We start from the raw sequence: 15,433 nt of genomic DNA on the forward strand, positions 1-15,433 counted from the left end.
TGTAGTGTCTGTGTGTACTGTTTTGAACTGCCAGGCCCACACCCTTCCCTTTTACTACATGTAAGTCACGCCTAATGTAGGCCCAAGGCAGCCCCATTGGCAGGAAAAATGGACTTAAGAGGTAGGACATGTACTAGTGTGTTTTACATGTCCTGAATTCTGCTCAATTCATGTTTCACTATTGCAAGGCCTATCTCTACCATAGGATAACATGAGGATTGCCTTAAAAGTGTAATTTCCCATTGGGAGCAGATAGAGATTTGGAGTTTGGAGTATCTGAACTTACAATTCAAAAATACATCTTATAATAAAGGTGGTTTTTGGATTGTAAGTTTGAAAATGATACTTTTAGAAAGTGGGCATTTTCTTGCTTAACCATTCTGTGCCTCTGCTTGGCTGTTGAATGCATCTCTGGGTTAGAGTGACAGTTGGGATGTTTGTGACTCCACTCTACATAGTCACACAAAGGGAGCTGAGGTGTTTCCTGCTATCTTGGTCAGTCTTTGGGGGCTAGAGTGGTGGGAGGAGCTGACACTTGTGTTTGAATAGGGGTGTGTCTGTCCTCACACAAAGCAGTGTCCAACACCCTAGAATATGTCTGGGGCTAGGACAGAGAGAGGCAGGGTCTTTTGGCATGAGGACATTCTGCCAGGGAGAAAAGCTGGATGCTGAAGAAGGACCTGCCACTCTGCCTGTTTGCTTTGCTGTGCTGGCCTGCTGCTTCTGCCCTGGGAGTCAATGGACTGGACTTTGCTTTCTATATCCTGCTTTCCAAAGTTCTTCAAGGGCTTGAAATGAGCTTGCCTCCTGAAGACTCAGGGACATCAAAGACTTCAAAAACATCATCTGCCAGTCCCTGGGCTCTTTTGCTGAGTCCTGACTTGCCAAGCGGTGCCAAATTCAGTCCCTGGACCCTTGGAAGTGGAAGGTGGTGACCTGAAGTAAAATCTACACACTGAGGCTGTTGTGGCAGAAGAATCGAAGCAGCACCTGTCCGTGGCTAAAAAACTGACGCAGAGCCTGTCTCGCGACTGCGAAATGGATGCATCACCTGCTTTAGTGCAGATTCATCGTCGTCCCTGGGCATAATTTTCTGCATCAACGCTGCACCACCATAAGGAATTGATGCATCACCAGCCCGACGGGAAAAGAACCAGCACATTACCAACCAGGTAGGAAAAGAATCCAGACATTGCTCGTACATCAGGGAAATACTCGACACGTCACTTGCTGTACTGACACATCACCTTCTTTGTGGCCCGCATCATCTTTGTTTTTGACGCATCCAAGGTACTATGGCCCTCATTATGACCCTGTCGGTCAGTGTTAAAGCGCCATGAATACCGCCAACAGGCCGGCGGTAAAAAAAAGGGATTATGGCCACGGCGGTAACAGCCAACACAGACAGCCACTTTAACAAACCAACCGCCAAGGTGGTAACGGCTGCTGGGCTGGAGACTTCGGTCTCCATCCCGGCGGCCGTCACAATCCCACCCTCAGGATTATGACTCGGCCTACCACCATGGTTTTCGTGCCAATCTTACCACCACAAAAACCATGGCGGTAGGCACTATCAGTGCCAGGAAATCCCTTCCCTGGCACTGATACGGGTCTCCCCCGCCCCCCCATCCTCAAACTCCTCCCCCAGCCTCCACCTCTCTCTCCTGCCCCCACACAGTTACACACCCACACACGCACCCATATACACACATACGCATACCCACATCCACCCACGCATGCACACATACATACCCATACACCGCAACACACACCAACATACATTGTCACACACATGCATTCACAACATACACGAACACTCACATTCAGTCATTCACGCACTCATTCAATGCGACTCACACCCGCATGCACGCATACCAAAACATACACCCCACACACAAGTACAACACCTCCCCACACACACACACAACACCCCCACCCCATCTCCTGTCGGAGAACCCGACTTACCTGCTTGCAGGGGGTCCTCCTACTAGAGACGGGACGCGGCGCTGCTGTCAGCAGCAGCGTCCGCCAGCAAAACACCGCCAGGCCGTATAATTGCTCATGATACGGTCTGCAATGTTTTGCTGGTGTGGCGGTGATGCTGACAGCAGCGCCACCTTACCTTACTAGAATACCGTCGATGGTCATAATGCGCGTGGACGGCTGGTAGCCACAGTGGCGGTATGTTGGCGGCTGTCGCCGTGGCGGTGGGCAGTAGGCGTCAGTTACCGCCAATGTCATAATGAGGGCCTATGTGTTATAAGGATACAACCACTGATTCTTCAGGATTGAGACTCTTTTATATCTTTAAAAAGTGATATCTCCAATTGTGTATTTTGGATTTTTGTCTTGTTTACTCAGATACATTTTGGCTATTTTTCTAAACTGGTGTTGAGTATTTTTGTGATGTTTGTTTTCACTGTGTTACTGTGTTGTGTACAAATACTTACACATGGCCTATGAGATAAGCCTGACTGCCTGAGTCAAGCTACCAAGGGGGTGAGCAGGGGTTATCTTAGGTGTGTGACTCCTTTACCCTGACTAGAGTGAGGCTCCTACTTGAACAGGGTATAGACTGGCTGCCAACTACAGACCCCATTTCTAACATTGGTGATCAGGGGTGAGGATAGGGCTTCTATTTATACTTTGCTTACAGTGATTGGTTTACACTACTGTCTTGTTGCTGACTATTATGCAACCATATACTGTTTTTTCTCTTTTGGATTTATCTTGCCTTTTTTTAACTTTGCAACCTTTGAGCCTTATCTACAAGCATGTCTCATTCTGGGGAGCCATCAGTAGTTGCTGCAAATGTGGTGTTTGAGGAGGAGAAGTTGGAGACATACCCAGTGTCTCTTCTCAGGAAATGTGGTAACGAGCTCCAGTGTCCAATTAAAGGCCTCAACAAAAAGGAGGAGCTGCAGAAGGTGCTGAGGTTATGGTTGGCAGCAAGGGAGGCTGGTGGGCCCGCAGAGGAGTTTTTCTGTAGACAAATTGAGACAGTCCTACTGCATCAACCACATACTACAAGACTGCAAGAGTTGATGGTACAAATACTGTTCCAAGGATTCATTCAACCACTCTACCTGAGCATCCCCTGGCAAACGCCAACTAGTGAATAAAGGCACTGGCTGCACCAGCACAGTGCAGAAAGCTTTTACAGAATCTCCAAGTACACTGGCTTCTTCTCTCCTTTGTAACTGACGATGGTAGCCCTGGTCACCTTTGAACAAGGTTCTTCATTTTGCCACCAGAATCATATTCAGCCTTTCCAGTAACACACCACCAAGTCAGTGTCGCATGAAGCTGGGTGTTTGGGAGGACCTCTGTAAATTGATGACATTTGCTCACACCCTCTGGACAGCCGTGTCAGCACACCGACACACTACACACCCTCCAGGGATTACTAATCCATCTACCAGAACTTGCTGGTCCATTCCAGACTCCAATCTTTCCAACCATCTACCAGCATCCAGAATCAAATCTTTCATCCTTCTACATTCCCATCATTAGAACTCCTGGTCCTTGGGATTTGTGGGTGCTCCACACTCAGGGGCATATTTATACTCTGTTTGTGCCAAATGTGCGTCAAAACTTTTGACGCACATTCAGCGCAAACAGTGCGCCATATTTAAACTTAGATGCCCGAGACCGCGGATGTCAAAATTCCTCCGTGTGCGTAATTTTTTGGATGCGGGAAACTGCCTTGCGTTAATGACATGCAAGGTAGTCGTTCCCGCCCCAAAAATGACTTTAAGGCCTATGCGCCTTATTTAAACTCCCATGTCATTTTGACGCACAGGAGGGGGCGGGCCTTAAAAAACAGCACACAGCCTGATGTGCGCCGTTTTGTTAACGCCTGGGTGAGGGCAGGCATTAAGGGACCTGTGGGCTCACTTTCATGGTCTCTGAACATGGAAGCAGTCCAGAGGTGCCCTTCCCTGCCCACAGGGACACCCCCTGCCACCCTCGCCAACCCCTGGAGGACACCCATAAAGTGGCATAGGGGGGCCTAACAGAAGTCCCCTGGGCATGGCCATTTGGCAATGGGGCATGACTCCCATCTTTGCTAAGACCGGAGTCATTTCAATGGGGGTTGTGCATCAAAAAATGGCGCAAGTCCGGTTTGAGGCATGATTTTTGCCTCAAACCTGACTTCCACCATTTTTTGACGCACAACCCCCATTTTCCCCTACGCCGGCGCTGCCTGGTTTGAGACTTTTTTTTTTACTCTGATCAGTCCGCAGCGCCAACTAACATCATTCCTTAAATAAGGCGCCCACCTGGCGCGTATGAATGGCGTTAGCCGCAGTAACATTTTTGACACAAACCAGCGCCGGCACTGGTTTGCGTCAAAAAGTATAAATATGGGCCTCAATGAGCTCAAAGTTATCTTATAAATCCATCTAGTGAGAAAGGAAGACAAGACAGTGACACACTGCACAAAAACTATATATATATATTACCACGTTAACTTACTATGTGCTATTGCATTCCTGCTGTTATTTCAACTTTTATATTTTCTTGGTTTTTCATCACAAAAGCTTCGTCATTCAAAGACTTGCTTTCTTTTCCATCATAGCTGCTTACCTTTCTGACCTTAAATAAGACACCTCGGCTAGAAGACGAAAACTAACTAAACTAAAGCTCGACGAAAACGCCTTCTCAATGTTCAGTTTTCTCAATCACAGTCTCTAGGAATTAGTCTAAGCACTGTGGTTTGTCTGCGAATCAAAGAGTTCTTGAATATACATGTACATATATATATATTGGCAAGTCTGGAAAACATACAAAAGGATTCATTACTGCAGTTGCTTATGGTTCTGTTAAGCCAAAACAAATTCTTCTCAGAAAGCTGATACCCAGTTATTGGAAGAAGGAAAAAATTCAGCTTCTTCAAAAGGGAAAAAGTAGCTAGTGTGCACACCATGACAAGAAAAAGAATTAATTACTCAAAACTGGAAGAATTCTCTACGAAACTAACCACCTCAGTAACACTGCTCATTCTCCTCGGGATGACAGTTGAAGTGCAGGGCTCCCAGAAAGAAACAGCTGGAGGGAAGCTTCAGCACAAGACTAAAGTAGAAACACTAGAGCACTGACCTCACAAGGATTTGCAGCCACCATCTTGAGTGGCAGTTAAACCTGAATAGCTAGTTCTAAGAACAGCCTCCGTAAGTGCCACTGGGAGCGAGGACGCCGCTGCCACCAGTGTGGGTACAAGGAAAAGGGGAATAGTTTTTGCTGAGGGAAGAATTTAACAACGCTGACAATAGTTTTCCTGACATTTACCATATGTTCCCTCCTTCTAGGCTAGATTGTGCCCATGTGTTTCAGATTGTGAAGTTAAGGCCATGGAGCTGCAGTCGGTGTGGAATCAGAAGCCACTGACTTGTGATGTGTTCCATAGTTCTTGTACTCTCTGTCAGACTGCCAGGGCATGTCCCACAATATGTCAGTTGATCAACCTAGTTAGTGGAGGACCGGAGCAGGGTTGGTCTGCAGATAGGGAAGTGGCTGGTACGTGCCACACTTAGGCAGTTTATGCAAAACAGAATATTCTTAGCTTTGTGTACTGACATGCATGTGACTCAGCCATTTTGTATGGGACCTGTGGACATAATTTTCTGTCTTGTCTTTTGCATCCATGCAGGATAACGACCCTGGGGGTCCACAGAAGGCGGAGTGACCACTATGAGGTGGGAGGACCAGTGATGCTGGGCCTGGAATATCGCAGAGGCCCAGCTGGGGTTGTCCTACCAATGTGGGAGGGGTGCCCGTCAGACCATGACCCACCTAATGGCCCGCATTTTGGCGGTGGCCTACCCAGAGATGGATGGACGTTTGAGGGCTGCACAGCAGCCACAAGGGGGTGCGTACACAGCTAATTCCTGCTTGTTCCATTGCCAGGTGATTGAGTGATGTACTGACTGCTGCCCCTGACAATTAGGGATGAGCCATGTGTCACACAGAAGATGGGAGGTTGTTTGTGATGACATGTCATGTGTATCAAACTGGTGTACCTTGCCTTCTGAACGTGGGACCCAGTCCAAACATGGGGGGAATCCTCAAACCACTTCCTCTGCAGGGACCACAAATGGCGGAGTACAGTGAAAAATCATGTACTGTTTGTAGTTGTAGTGGGTGTGATTTCTGAACTGAAGAAACGTCTCTAGAATGTCACTGGACAAAGGTAAGTGGATTATGAATCACTGTCCTCTGCCATGTGTCAGGGCATATGTGTATGTAGACATCTGCCACCCAGAAGCAAGTTATCCTCATTATATGATGGATGCTGGTGCCTCACTGAAGTCTGTGGTGTGTTTGTGCCCAGCATAGATGTTACATGGCTTACATGGAGAATAGTTTGCAGATGTAGCAAGATACTTTCCCTTGGTAAGTGGGGAATGTCCATTGACATGCATCATGTTCCATGACTGTAGCTAACATTCCTTGTGCCTACATGTCAACATGTTCATTTTTCTTCCTAGTTAACATTTTTGATTTGCAATTAATGCATGTCCTAGCCATGTTGATGGTATGATGTCTGTATCCCCCCAGATATATGTGCTTGGGAAACTGTTGTTGTAATGGTACATTTACAATGGGGTTAATGTCCATGTTGTGTCACAGGCAGGAGTGTGTTGGCATTGTGTATTATCTGACAGATACCTTCATGCATCACAGTAAGTCATCTGGAATGTAGATCAGCAGTAGCAATGAGGGATATGACAGGTGGGCCAAGATTGTGGGACTACTCTGTGTTCATCTATGCCCTTGATGTGCCATCTTGTTGAAGAGTGCACTGCACATGTGGATTGAGAATTATTACCTCATGCATCATGTAGTGACTTGCAGTGATGTTAAAATCAAATGTGTTTGTGTTCATGCATTCATCCACATACCTAAACCGTGTTTGGCATGTCCGAGATGTAGTGATGTTGCAACTCATTGAACAACAGGTTTGAGTGCTACTATCAGTGCTTGCAAGTTCAGTGTCTCTACAACATTCAAGATACATATGTGTATTAATAACACACTCACATGATGTCATTGTCATTAGTTTTAGACATTACTGGTAACTACCCTGTGGTGTACTGCTTCATTGTTGTGTGTATCTTTGAAACATTACTCTGACATATTGAACCTGACATCAATGGTGTTCATTTCAGTGACACATGTAGGGCCTCTCTGTGTGAATCAATAGTATCTCCTTGACTTGTCTGTACATTTTTGACATGTGTCAGTTTTGAAGTGGATATTTCCATTGCCACTTCTTAGGGATATTGTGCTTTTGTATCTGAGATAGCTTGATGACATTTGGTTCATCCCAAAAATGTTGGTACATCATGAAGGTGCAGAATGGATGTGTCCACAAACTTGTGTATAACATTTGGGTGGGTACTTTACAAGACTATGCTATTGATGAGTACAAGTTATCTGTGGTCTGCTGCATGTGGCACAGCATTGAGGATGAAGAGGTCAGCGAGTTGTTTTATGGTTGTGGTATTTGTCAGACTTCATCCATACAACTGTAGTACTCTGATATCTTGATTTTCTTGTGGTTAACTTTGGTAAGTTAAAATGGCATGCATGGATATGTTGTGGCCCATGTATGGGCTGGGGTCTACTTGACCTGATGGTATTTGTTTGTCACTCAAAGTTGTGATTGAAGTGTTATTATGTTCATGTTATGACCCTATTTCTCTATTTTTTTGAAGCATCAGTACAGGCAGGCGAAGGAGACAGGGCACAACAGAGTGGGGAATCATCTGACCATGGGATCAAGATACCACCGACATAGAGGGACCCAGTGGCCTGGAGGGTGAGAGGAGTGCCACGGTGGAGACCGGGACATCCTCATCACCTGATTTCATCTCTAGTGGCCACTCCCAAGGGGACCAACCACAATACCATCCCTGTCTGCCACCCCGTTCTATCACTGCCCTCTCTGTTGCTCCCCACCAAGTTGCCCATGCCCGCTCACCCAAGAGAGTGGGCGCCTCCTTTGCCGCAGGTACCTCCGCCCAGCCCCTATTAGCCCTGCTACCCTCAGTGAGGAGGCTATTTACCTCCTGAGAAGTATCTCTGTGGGTCAGTCCGCTTTTGTGAATGCCATCCAGGGATTGGCAAGTCAACTACAATAGACTAATGCATTCCGGGAAGCCATGCATGGTGCAATGGCCGGCCTATAGTGATCTTTTCAGGATCTGGCCTCCTCACTGGCAGAAGCCAGTCACCCTCCACCTTCCAGTCTAAATCCCCCCTTCCCCTACCTACCCAAAGCACACAACCAGATACTCAGGCATCCACCTTAACAGATAAAGGTAGCGCACACAAACACATGCACCACAGGACTCACCACTGGCATGCACACAAACAACATCTGCCTGCAGACACAGCAACAGTCACAACTTTCCCTGACACCCCCACCACCCTCAGCATCACACACATCATCAAGCATACCTACAGACACCACAACAGACACAGCCATTACACCCATCCTCCCCACAGACACCACCCCAGCAAACTCTCAGACATCCACCCCAAGCACCACACCCGCAGACACCACAACAACTGACACACCTATCAATCAATCAGAGTTTATAGAGCGCAGCTACTCACCCATTATGGTCTCAAGTCACTGGCCCGGTAGGTCACCTACATCCACAACATCCACCATACCTGCAGTCACCACCCCAACAGAAACCGACCCACCACAGCATCCCCCAGCACCTCCACCCACCCTAATCCCAAGACACATAAACACCCTAAATCACTGATTCAACAGACTCACCACACACAAGCATACCTCCCATAAACATACACCCAAGACATCCACACTTACATGTCAGACAACCACTCACTCCCCCAGGATAATACCTGAGGTGCCTGCCTGCCCCCTTGATGCCCTTTCTTGTGGAGGTTACATGGCAGTTAGTAGTCAAGTTTGTGCCATCAGTTGTGTGCAGTTGTGGCCTTTGGACATTTCCATTGTTCATAATAACCCCCCCGCCCCCGGTTGTATTTTTGGGTACACCTTTGTCCTGCAATTCCCTTTTTAGCTTTATGTTGTTCCTGCATGACTTTGATTTTGTGCCTCCAGTTGTGTGTGTTTGAGCCAGCTTGCTGCTCCATGTGCGGTTGTTTGCAGTATATGAGTCTGCGTGCAGTGCTGTTGTCCCCCAAAAGAAGGGTATGTGTTTTGTGCCTAGATATGTGTGTGTGTAAATGCAATGGTGGTGTGATGGCATTGTGTACTGTTTGGTATGGTAAGTAATTATTTTCGTGTTGTCCAACGTGGGCATGTAAGGTGTTAGATTTGTCCCCCTGATCTGGCTTATGTATACATGTGATGTGTGTCAGCTTGAGTTTTGTTAGTTCAGACATGGAGTGTGTTATGTTATGTGTGTTTGCATTTGCCTGTGCATGTGTCCATTTAGGTGTGAGTCTCTTGCAGCTAGTTCGTGTAGAGGTATGTCCAATGTATGAGTTGTATGTGCTTTGCTGTATTGCCCTTCCCTATTGTGTAGCAGTTAATGACCTGTGTTTTTTGTATTGTTTGTCCCTGCAATCCATGTAGGGTCATTTCCTGTGTGCGTGTTGTTTGAGGGGCATGTTCAACATGATATGTGTCCCAGTGCAGTCTCCTTCCCCGAATGCTCCTGATGCTCCCATTCCAACTGTACAGGTATTGTTGGTATGGTGCTCTTTATCTATTTGTTTCTCTCTGTCTATTGTGTATGCCACTGTGCTTCCATTGCGATGTGATGTGTGTGTCCATTGCCTAGATTGTGTACTGGTGATGTTTTATATGTTCCATGCCACATCGATAGAATTGTGTGTTGTATGTGTGGACAGCCCCTGGGCAGTGTTGAATGTGAGTATGTGATTTGTATTTGTATATGTGTTGTTGTTGCTGAGTGTGACAATGTTGTGTGGCCTTCCATGTGCCTAAGCTGTGTGCCCATGTGTATTTGTGTATTGTTGCAGTGCATTGTGAGTGTGCTGACCAAAGTGGGTGTGTGCTGTGAGTGTGTACATGTCCATGTTGATATATGTTTGTGAGTGTGTGCTGTATGAACAGTGTAGCTGCTGCTCGTGTTATACTCCCTTCGATGCGTGTGCGGACGGTACAAGTTGTTAAAAAAAATTCATGATACAGGTAGGTGCGGTTACTTACGGTTGCTGTCCACGGCAGCATTGATTTTGTTGTCTTTTGGCGAGCAGGAGCAGCGGAAAGATGTTTAGGAATGGCTCCATAGCGGCTCCAGACATGTAATGCTCCCTGCAGGTGAGTGTCTCCCTTTATACTGTTCGTTTCCACCTCCTGATATTTGGTGGCTGGACCACCATGGTCAAATTGGCGGTGTGCAACCTTGTGATGAGTCAGGTGTACACACTGTTCGGGCCGGCCTGTTTGTGCTTCACTGTGACCATGCCAGTCTGTGCTGGCTCGTAGTGCTGACAGACCGTTGGTGGTCTTCTGTTGGTACGGCTGCCATACTCGTAATACAGCGGTCCGCTCCCCAAGACCATTGGCGGTCATCCCGCAATCGCCAAGATGGCCTTAATCTTGCAGGCTATACAAGAATGAAGAACAGGCATACACCAAAATGGGTAAGTTGGGTATGAATTTGCAGTGCTGCGGCAGGGCCTCTGTAAGGTAGGAGAGAGTCTCCAGAGCAGAGGAAAGAATTTCGGAGTTGAAGAACACTGTTAAAGAACTTCAAACGACAGTGTCACAAGTTACTTTGTTCTTCGAAAATCTCCTGGTGGGAGCAGAAGACAAAGATCGATGTAGCAGGAATAATCTGTGTTGCGAGCAGTTCCTGGAGGAAGCAGGGAGAATATAGAATCAAAGAAGAAAAAAAAGTCACAGCACTATTAATTTAATTTTAAATAAAATCTGCCATTAGTTTAAACATATTCAATTAAATAACATTTATTTTGGAACAGTTTAAATTAGAAAAGGAAACAAATTCGACTAGAGTAAAACCTATTTTTATTATGCATTCATAATTATAAAAAGTGATATACAGAATTAATTAAAAGTAATTTTATTACAATTTATTTATATTGATTGTTACATTCTTTTTTAAACTCTAAAAAGGTTCTTAACATGCTTTATATTTTAATAATAACAGTTAGGGTTCTATTTATTAAATGATATTTATTAATATTTGTAACTATTTTTAATAATTCTATTAATTTAATATAATTATCCTAATGTGTTTTAATTTACTACCTCTATCAGGGCAAAACGTAAATGCAATTTTGCATTTTCTAAACAGCGACTTCATAGAAATCACTATTTAAGAAATGCAAAATGCAATGTATTAAAATACCGATTTCCTAATACAAAGTAGGAATTGCTATTAGGAAATGGCAATTAGAAAATCCCATGCCATTTGTAACAATGGCCCGGTTTTGCTTTTTCCAAATAGCGTAATTTGGGAAATGCAAAACCAAGGATGGCCTTGAGCAAAAGACCCCCAAAATGTACCCCAAATATTGTGGTGCACATGTAGAGCACACATCTGTCCTAGGGGGCATGTGTGTTCTCTGTTGCACTTTAAAAAAATCTTTTTGGGATACTTTTTTTTAAATTGCACATGGTTATCATTGACTAGAAGTCGATGTTAATTACATTTCCTAAATGCCCAATTCGCTCTTAGGAAATACTTTGTACATCTGAATAGGAATTGCAAATAGGTGATCCCTATTCGCGATTTCCTATTAAGAGGATCACAAATTGTGGTTTCTATAGAGTAGAAATTGCAATTTACGAATCCCTCAAGGGCCTTGTACATCTAAAAAGCCCATTTAGCATTTCTTAACGGCCCAAAATAGCAGTTCGGCCTGTTAAGAAATGCTAAATGGCTTGTACATGTGGCCCTTATTTTCCAGAGTGTTGCGTTGTTAGCAGTTGGCCATGTGGGGATTGGACTGTAGCAGTCCCCACAGTATAGACACACAGTAGAGGTAAGTTTGGATTATTAAGGTAAGTATTTATTTGTTAATTTCAAAGGAATGATGTATCGGATCCTCAAAACGGTTTAGAGTCTATTTCTTCTTTGAGTGGTGAGCTTCTTCTTCCTAATGGGTGTCCCTCTTCTTCTTTCCTTTAGGTGTCGTTTTGGATCTTCCTCATGGGGTCCCGGGTACCATATAGGAAAAGAGGGAACAAATACCGCGGGTGAGTGGAATGAAGGCCTTTACATACGTCCCTTAATTATTTGAAATACTGAGGAATGGGTTAAGGAGGGGGGGGGTGCCAGTGAGGACTGTGGGCTATGTGCCTATTACTTTATATACTAAATGTGCTTGCTTTTGGTGCTTTTTACGTGCTCCTTTCTTTGTTGTGCCCTCTGATTCCCTCCCTGTCCTCCCCTCGCCCTGCCTCCCTCCCTTCCCCAGCTTGTCTCCCTTTACAGTGCCCCTCGGTTTGTCCACAAGGACCGTACCTTACCGAGCCACGACCCTCCGGGGCCGTGGCTGGCTCTGTGGAGGTCCTCTCGTTGGTCTCCTGTCCTGTTGTCGTCTGGTCTGGTCCCCTTGGATTCCTGTGCAGCTCTGTTCCTCCTGGCGTTGTCTCCGTAGGATTCTGACCACTGGGGCTGCCCTCCGTCCACGAGGTTGCCGTCAGGATGGTGTGGCTGCCCTTTCCGACCGTCGCCGCCTTTCTCCTCTCCTTCCTGGGGTTCCTTTCTGCTCGCTTTCCACTCTCTGCTTCTCCCGCTGTCGCCGCCGCCGTCTTCCTCCTCTCGCCCTGCTCCTCCCCTCTCTGGGAGATTTCCCAGCATTTGGCCTCCCGCCGGCCAATCCGAGGAGTCATCGTCATCGGAGGTTGCCGAGGCAACCTCCGAACGCCGGCCTCGCAGTGAAAGCGTTCCCATGGCAACATGGGAACGCGGAATCGACTCTTGTCCTGCAGGCGCCTCGGCGGAGATCGGGCCGACCCGGTCACACACCCTTCCCCAAGAACTGTCCTGCTCTAGGACAGTTGCAGACAGGGGAAACCGAGATAGATAATCCGCGGGAGCCTGGCGAGATCCGGGTACGTGGCGGACCTGAAAAGAGAATGGTTGGAGTTCAAGGAACCAGCGGAGTATTCTGGAGTTTGTATCCTTATGTGCAGCTAACCACGTAAGAGGAGCGTGATCCGTGAATAGTATAAAAGGCCGACCCAGGAGGTAGTATTGTAAACAGTTGATGGCCCATTTTATAGCTAAACATTCTCTCTCAATAACTGGGTAATTACGTTCTCGAGGAAATAGCTTCCTGCTGATGTAGACTACGGGGTGGTCATGCCCCTCATCATCAGGTTGCGTTAGAACCCCTCCAAGCCCAACATCCGAGGCGTCGGTGTAAAGGTGGAAGGGTTTTGTAAAATCCGGGCAGCGTAGGATGGGGTTAGAGGTTAAGGAGTTCCTTAGTTGTTCAAAACTCGCATTTTGTGTCTCCGAAAAAGGCAAAAGCCGATTGGGATGGTGTTTAGCGAGGAGGTCCGTAAGAGGGGCTGCTATGGTGGAGTAATGCGGAACGAAACGTCGATAATAGCCCACTAATCCTAAAAATGAGCGTAAATCCTTTTTAGTGTGCGGAAGAGGGGCATGCAAAATAGCATCCACTTTCGGATTTTGAGGTTGGAGAGTACCCTGATTAATCCGATAACCCAGATAGGAGATGTCTGTCTTACCTATAATACATTTCTTGGGATTGGCTGTTAAGCCGGCTGTTTTAAGGGCGTGGAATATTTTCTGTAGGTGTACTAAATGGTCGTCCCATGATTCGCTAAAAATGACTACATCGTCTAGATATGCGGCGGAGAATGTAGGATAGGGTTTTAAGATCCTATCCATCAACCTCTGAAAGGTTGCTGGTGCTCCATGAAGCCCAAACGGCAGTACTGTGAATTGATACAACCCTGACTGGGTGGAAAAGGCTGTTTTTTCATTATCCTGAGCAGCTAGGGGAATCTGCCAATATCCTTTTGTTAAGTCGATAGTGGACATGTATTTTGCTCTTCCTAGTTTTTCGAGAACGTCGTCTACCCTCGGGATGGGATAGGTGTCGAACAGGGAGCTCGCGTTAAGTCTGCGGAAATCGATACAGAACCTGACACTACCGTCAGGTTTTGGTACTAGGACTACTGGTGAACATCAGGGACAATTGGACGGTTCAATGACTCCTAAGGTTAACATCTTTTTGATTTCCTCCTCAATTAATTGTTTTCTAGCTTCTGGAACGCGATATGGACGCTCTCTAGTGATAATACCGGGATTTGTTTGTATGTTATGGTGGATTAGGAAAGTTTTTCCCGGCTTTTCCGAAAACAACGGTTGCCACTGTTTTAATATTTTATGTGCTTGTTGTTTTTGCCCCTCAGATAAAGTATCGTCCACTGAGGGTAGAGTAACCTCCGTGGATGGGGTGGTAGGGTAAAACTCGATATCTAGTGTCTTGTTGGGACACATAAACTGACCCATTTCTACGGTATGGTCAGGCTGTTCGGGTGTCTCCCATTTTTTTTGCAGGTTTACATGGTATATTTGTGTTTTCCTCGGATGGGAGGATATTTCAATAAGGTAGGTGACGGGGGAAACTGCTTTGATTATTCGATATGGCCCTTGCCACTTGGCGAGGAGTTTGTGTTCGGAGGTGGGCCTCATTATTAGGACCTGGTCCTCGGGTTGGAAAACTCGTAGTTTGCTTCCTTTGTCATATTGGACCTTCTGAGTTTGTTGGGCCTGTTCCATGTTCGCATGTACGTCGGCCCATAAGCTGTGTAGGTGTGTTCTCAATTTTTGAGCATATTCTAACAAAGGCGTTCCCCCTTCCTCAGCCTCAGCCTCCCAGGTTTCTACCGCCATGTCTAGCAGGGAGCGAGGTTGGCGTCCAAACACCAACTCAAATGGGCTATGCCCAGTAGATGCTTGTTCGTATGGCGTACAGAACGAGTGGCAACTTTTGATCCCAATCTTTCCCTGTCTCATTGACAATTTTTCTAAGTAGCGTTTTAATGGTTCGATTATATCGTTCTACTAGTCCGTCTGTTTGAGGATGGTATACGGAGGTTCTGATCTGAGCTATCCCCAATGTTTTGCACACTTGTTTCATTAGGGTGGACATAAAAGGGGTACCCTGGTCTGTAAGGATTTCATGGGGAAACCCAAGTCGAGCAAAGACATTAATCATTGCTTGGGCAACAGTCTTGGTCGTCATACTCGTCAGGGGAATAGCCTCTGGGTATCGTGTGGCGTAGTCCACAATGACTAGGATGTAGGTATGTCCTTTTGATGAAGGAATTAGGGGTCCGACCAAGTCCATCCCTATTCCTCCCTCTCATGTCGTTTTTCTCTTCGTGACAATTTTCTACGATCAGCTGGACACTCAATGAAACTCTCTGCAAAAGGAGCCTCTCTCCACC

Source organism: Pleurodeles waltl, unplaced genomic scaffold, assembly GCF_031143425.1.
Source record: "Pleurodeles waltl isolate 20211129_DDA unplaced genomic scaffold, aPleWal1.hap1.20221129 scaffold_37, whole genome shotgun sequence".
NCBI classification, from domain to species: Eukaryota; Metazoa; Chordata; class Amphibia; order Caudata; family Salamandridae; genus Pleurodeles; species Pleurodeles waltl.